This window comes from Epinephelus lanceolatus, chromosome 14 (assembly GCF_041903045.1).
Source record: "Epinephelus lanceolatus isolate andai-2023 chromosome 14, ASM4190304v1, whole genome shotgun sequence".
In the NCBI taxonomy this organism is placed as follows: Eukaryota; Metazoa; Chordata; class Actinopteri; order Perciformes; family Serranidae; genus Epinephelus; species Epinephelus lanceolatus.
This window is the reverse complement of record NC_135747.1, coordinates 43,980,354-43,986,335: the sequence shown is the minus strand read 5'-3', so window position 1 is coordinate 43,986,335 and position 5,982 is coordinate 43,980,354. Positions and strand designations below refer to the sequence as shown.

The window sequence follows — 5,982 nt, the reverse complement described above, 5'->3', positions numbered from 1 at the left end:
AACACCCATAATTCACGTAGCAACTAGCTACTGCAGCCAATGTGCAGCCGGTGGGAGCTGCAGGACGTCTCAACCATCATGATCAGTTTTTAATGTTTTATTGGGGAATAACTACTCCAGACTCTGCTCTAATGCAATTTTCGGGACAATCAGGGCAGGATTCAGGATTCAGGACAACTGCAATCCAAGCAGTTGTCCTGAATCCTGAATCCTGCCCTGATTGTCCCGAAAATTACACGGAGGTTGCCGGGGAGGTCAGATACTTGCGTGCTAGGGCAGACAGCTTTTCATAGGCTCCTGAGTGAGCAGACGGCCACTGCAGGGGACAGTCATCAGTGCTGATGCTGGGCTCTGCTTTGTAGCGCTGCAGCTCTCCCACAACTCAAGCACAAAGAAGCCCAATTATACGGGAACTGCCCATTGGTTCAACATCCCATTGTTCCGACCATATTAAACTCATTGTTCCGAAGTCCCATTGTTCCGAAATCATCATGATGCCCTGTGGTTAAGGTCTGGTTAGGTTTAGGCACAAAAACCACTTGGTTAGGGTCAGGAAAAGATCATGGTGCGGGTTAAAATGAAAAAGAAAGTGACAAACACATAAGCTGTGAGCCTGCTTCGCCTCAAGCCTTTCCCAGCTGACCCAGAGCCGGTCGCAGTGCACCATCAAGGCAGAAATACGCCCGCCGGAAGCCGTTCAGCACTGCGGACAGTCGGACCAATGGGCTGTCGGACCAATGGGCTGTCGGACCAATGGGCTGTCGGACCAATGACATGGACCCAATTATACGCCTACAGACATATACATCAAAAAACATAGCGCGTTAAATATGGCTGTAATTAATTATTCGCAATTAATGCAATAATTTGACACCCCTAAAATAGCCATCAACAGACTGCTGTTACACACAGACAAACACCAAGCAGCGCAGCAAGGCACTGTACGCACACACTCTGTTGGAGTGCGGTCTGTGTTGCATTCAGGCGTTGTCATGTAAATAACAGCTTCCAACACTTAAATAGGTCATAGCACAAAACAGCAGCATGTCAACTAACTTTTTACTTTTATTATGTTCAAAAAAATTGTATTTTCCTAAATCTTGAGACACCTCATATGCAAGCTAGACAAACATTTCATAATCATAAAAGTAGCAACAGCATTATCAGTAATAAAGGCTGTAGTAGTATATGGGAGATGGAAAACACTGATATATAATGTGTAGATGCTGTTTCAAATGAAGATTCTGCTGCTTTAAGCTGTCCTTTAAAGATTGTGAGTCACGCACACACACAGAGGACTGTGTGTGTCAGAGTGAAGGTGTTGTTTTGACGATTAATGAGTTGCATGCAGCAGAGACAAGCTGTGAGAGCAGGCAGATTAACATGGCTTTAAAATGTCTTGAACTCCTCCGTTTAATTCCCAAACTGTGGGTCCAATCATCAATCTGATCATACCAGCAGGGAGATACACGCGTCCTGAATGCACACATATAGCTTTTATGTTTGTGGAGTCAAAAATGCGATCTTAGTCACAAGTTAAAGATGTGTTGGCCTTCAGCTTTTCTTTTGAAGATCGTCAGGAGGTTTTGTGGCATGTCAACTTTGAGCGCTTATAAAATCCAAACCGTCCGAGTAATGACAAAGTCATTCAGAACTTCAGCAGGGTGTGAGCTGTCGTGTGTTTTTTTGGGGAGTTTTTCCTGATCAGCTGTGAGGGTCATAAGGACAGAGGGATGTCGTATGCTGTAAAGCCCTGTGAGGCAAATTGTGATTTGTGATATTGGGCTTTATAAATAAAATTGATTGATTGATTGAATTGATTGATTGATGTGTGTGAGTTTGAAGCCGATACGATAAACGGTGTAGGAGAAGATAGTTTTTGAAAAAGAGAAATCTTACTTTGAAAGGGCAAATAGCTCACTTCCTGTTGGACTTAGGTCTGGGGTGTCAGCGCGTAATTTGTAGGTCTTGATGAGACAAACAAGCCAGATTTGTCCTTCGTCCCTACAGCCGAGGTCCCTAATAAACTTAAGGTAATTGCCGCCTCCGCTCAGAAACTTTAATGGTCCTAAACCTGTGGTCCTGAAACTGCAGCCTCTGGCTTCACCTTACTACATGACTTCAACGGGACTACAATGAACTGCAACAGGTTGCGCGCTGGTGACGTCATCGGTGATAGAAACATGGGATTTCGACTGGCGGCAGAGCTCTTCACACACAAAGTGTAAATAAAAACAAATCAGTTGAGTCGTTCCCCTTCAGATGAAATGGTCAGTCAGGCTACAGAGAGAGTTTAAGAGGTCCTGACCGCCTTCGCTACAACGAGGAAGTGAAAATGATTGATGACTGACTTTAGCTAGCTAGCTAACGTTAGCCAACTAACCTGTGATGAAGTGCCTGCCACAGATGTAACGTTAGGTGTAGTGACTGGCTGGATCCACAGCTCTTCGTCTTTAACCTGCCATTTGATGGCTGTGAGCCACATGTTTCTTCTTTCCCCATTCTTCACTCTATCTGGGAGCAAAGAAAATCACGAACAAACAACGCAGCAAATTTTCGGCATTATGAACTCCTAACCGCGACTAGCGTCTCTCCCGGGTAGAGTTCAAAACTTTCACCCAAAAGGGGGCGTGGCCGTTGTTACGGCAGTGAGTGATGAGTGATGTTGCGTTGAAGTCATGTCTCCCACTTGGAGCTGCGGGCTTTAATGATGTCACATAACACCCCTTGTGGGGAGGCACTCATGTGATTGGCTGTAAAGGAGTGAGACATCTGATTGGCTGCAGACAATCCCTTGTAAAAAAAAAATGCATTTGTGAATCGAGTAACGTCAGGGGAGTCTCAAAACTCGCACACACAAATGCAGGGAAGTTTACAAATTAAAAGCACTTTGTAAATGCAGGTTCAACAGTTCATATATCAATGTAACAACCTCCAAATATGTATTTGCTGAAAATTGCAAATACTTCTACATGCGTACATTTGTGAATTTCAATTGGACATATTTAAAACAAGAAATATTTGTGTGTGCATCACAAATGTTTATAAATCTTATTTTTTATATGCGGATTTTCTTTTACTTATATATGGAATGAAACATATTTTTGTGTGCATTGAAAATGTGTTTGTGTTTTCAGTCATATATACATATAAATCCCCAAATACATTTGTGAATCCTTTTTTGTGCATTTATTAATTTCTGTCTGCATTTATTCATTTTGAGACTGTTCTAGCTCCATAGTTACAAGGGGCCTCATTTATAAAACATTGCGTAGGAGCCATACTAAAAGTGTACGTGCGCCCAAAAATAATTGGATTTATAAAAACTGTGCGCGCACACCTGCAAGCACTTTTCCCTTTATAAATCACAGTCCACTTGGAAGGTTGTGCAGGTGGATTCACCTCATATTCCACCCTCTACACACCCACATTCTACCACGAATGGTCAATGCAAAGTACCTCATGAATATTTGACAATGATGATCAATGACATTTTACGCTCGCTCATGGCAGAGAAGACAAGGAAAAGGAATTTCAAGGAGAATGAAGTAGGTGCTTATGGGGGAGGTGGAGGCCAGGAAAATTATATTATTTGGTGGTCACGGTAGTGGCATCACTAATAAAAGAGAAAGAAGTGAGTGGCAGCACGTCGTCACCACTGTAAATGTGAGTGCCACAGAGCAATCTGTGCCAGAGGTGAAGAAGTGGTCTGATCTGAAGGTAGAGGCCAAGAGGAGAGTGGCATGGCACCGTCAAAGCGTGTCTGCTACAGGTGGGGGCCAGAGCACACCCGAACCCACACCAAAATAGCCTCCATCCTTGGGACAGCCAGTGTGTGTGGCATCGTGTTAGAGAGGGAAGGAGACACTGATTTGGCGGAGACCACAGAGGAGACCGGTTAAGTAGTTTATCTGTTTATTAAATGTATAAATTAAATATTTCAACAGAGACTTGTGAGAAGACAGTGGACTTATGTTGTGTCCTCAGTCACTCTAGAGTTGGAAGTGGTGGGTGACGAGGAGGTTCCCGGCACGGCGTGTCCTGGCACCGTGGCTGCAGGCCTGGCCGTCCCCAGCACCAGTGCGCTCAGCACCAGTGTGTTCCGCACCTGGAAGTGGCCGGGTCCTGACCGACACTGTCCTGAGAGAGACACCAGAGGGACACCATCAGTGCAATCAATGAAGTCAGAGACGAACTCCAATAAATACGTCATGAGTAACATATGTGATGTCATGTCTGAAATTGCCAGCTCCATTAAAGCTCTTGCTAAAAAATGAAACCTACTTGCTTGTCTCATTACAAACGCCGCATGACACCTTCACGGAGCCTTGCTCCCTGTTGAAATCCTTCATGTCAGGGAGGTGGCTGGTGGTCGGGGTCCTCATGCTGTTGGGGAGGGAGGCCAGGTGGGAGGGGAATGGCATCCCTCAGTGCCACGTTATGCAGAACACCACACGCTCTAATAATTTTACACACCTCTGTAGGGTGATAGAGCAGTCTGCCCCACTGAGGCATCTAAACACCCCCACCGTTATTTTAGGAGGCCGATGGCTCGCTCCACAATGGAGCACGCATGAGCATGGGCCACATTAAAGCGCACCTCTTCTGCGCTCTGCGGGTTGGTGAGTGGGGTGAGGAGACAGCGCCTTAGGTTAGGGGGTAGCCACTGTCACCTGCAAGGTATAACAGAAGAGTAATTATAAATCAGGCTTTAATCATTTGAATTTCTACAGTGGTGTGGTGTTTATGTACTTACCAAGGAGGCAGCCATCATGCGCAGCGCCTGCCTGCAGTCTGTTCCCTACACTGCTGTGCCTCAGGATGAATGAGTCATGTGTGGAGCCAGGCCACCGTGCCACTAAATTTATCAGAACCATGTTTGAGGCACAAATAACTTGTTTATGCACATTTTTACGGTTCACATAGACAAATTCATTTTCACTCGGAGCCCTTATAGCAATGCGAGTGCACTCAATTGCGCCGATTACATTTGGAAAGCCGGACATTGCTGCAAATTGCCTTTTAATGTTGGCCTGTTCACCCACAGTGTAAGGAAACGTGATGTATTGACTGGTCATGTCAACAGTGCCATCCAAAATGGCTGGCATTGTTGTGCTCAGGGATGGCTACGATATCCCAGACCTAAGGACAGAATTTAACTGCATTATATCATACCCAAAAGGGGCATTAGGCAGAACATATAATATGATATATTGTTAATCATATCAAACACATACCTGTCAGCTAATAATTGATTAAAAGTTTACTATAGTTTAAAATAACACAATGATGTCAAAAATACACGACCTGAGTGTCAAATGAAAACCACTGTTTATTGCTGTAGAAAATCATAAACAAATGGCAGGAACAGGGTTAGCAGGCTACTTGACTCAGGCGGACAGACTAAAGCAGAGGTAAGGGACACAACACAAACCAAAGAAAATCACTACAATCCAAACCACCACGTGCCACAACAAAGTAAGGGGAGTGAGGGGGAAAACCACCACCGGGGAAGTCTGCCCCACACTGCACAAGCTCCTGTCCTGGAAAAGAAAACAAAATTAATACCACACACCCACAGCCCCCCCCCCCCCATAGTACCTCTTGCTATGTATGTATGCATGTAATAATCTTCACAACATAGCAGAATGTATGTTTGATTGATTGATATCCCTCAGTTTGATAGGATTATTGGTGTGATTAAAGTAAATATTAATAGATGAAGCAGTAAAAAGCTCCCTCACTCACACAAAAAAGGATTGAAAGAGTAATAAGTTATTGTCTGGATATTTTCCGATCCATATCATACCCACAAAAAGACAAACCTTGAAACCCTTCCCTGGTAAAGCTATTCTCTTTAATTCTCACCCAGTCACTACTACTTTTAAAATATATATAATATAATATCACAACTTTCATATATGTTCCTTTCAAAAATACTGTAATTTTTGGTTATCATTGACACCTCAGAACAAAGCCATG

At 44.0% G+C, this 5,982-nt stretch overlaps 1 long non-coding RNA gene across 1 annotated transcript; it reads right to left on the bottom strand.

The window, feature by feature from the left end:
* Positions 1-3,898: 3,898 nt before the first annotated feature.
* Positions 3,899-4,463, bottom strand: LOC144466856 (uncharacterized). Its single transcript, XR_013493268.1, has 2 exons — positions 4,285-4,463; positions 3,899-4,140 (listed from the first exon to the last, which is right to left on the bottom strand). It is a non-coding gene; the product is annotated as an uncharacterized LOC144466856 (long non-coding RNA).
* Between the last annotated feature and the right edge of the window lie 1,519 nt (positions 4,464-5,982).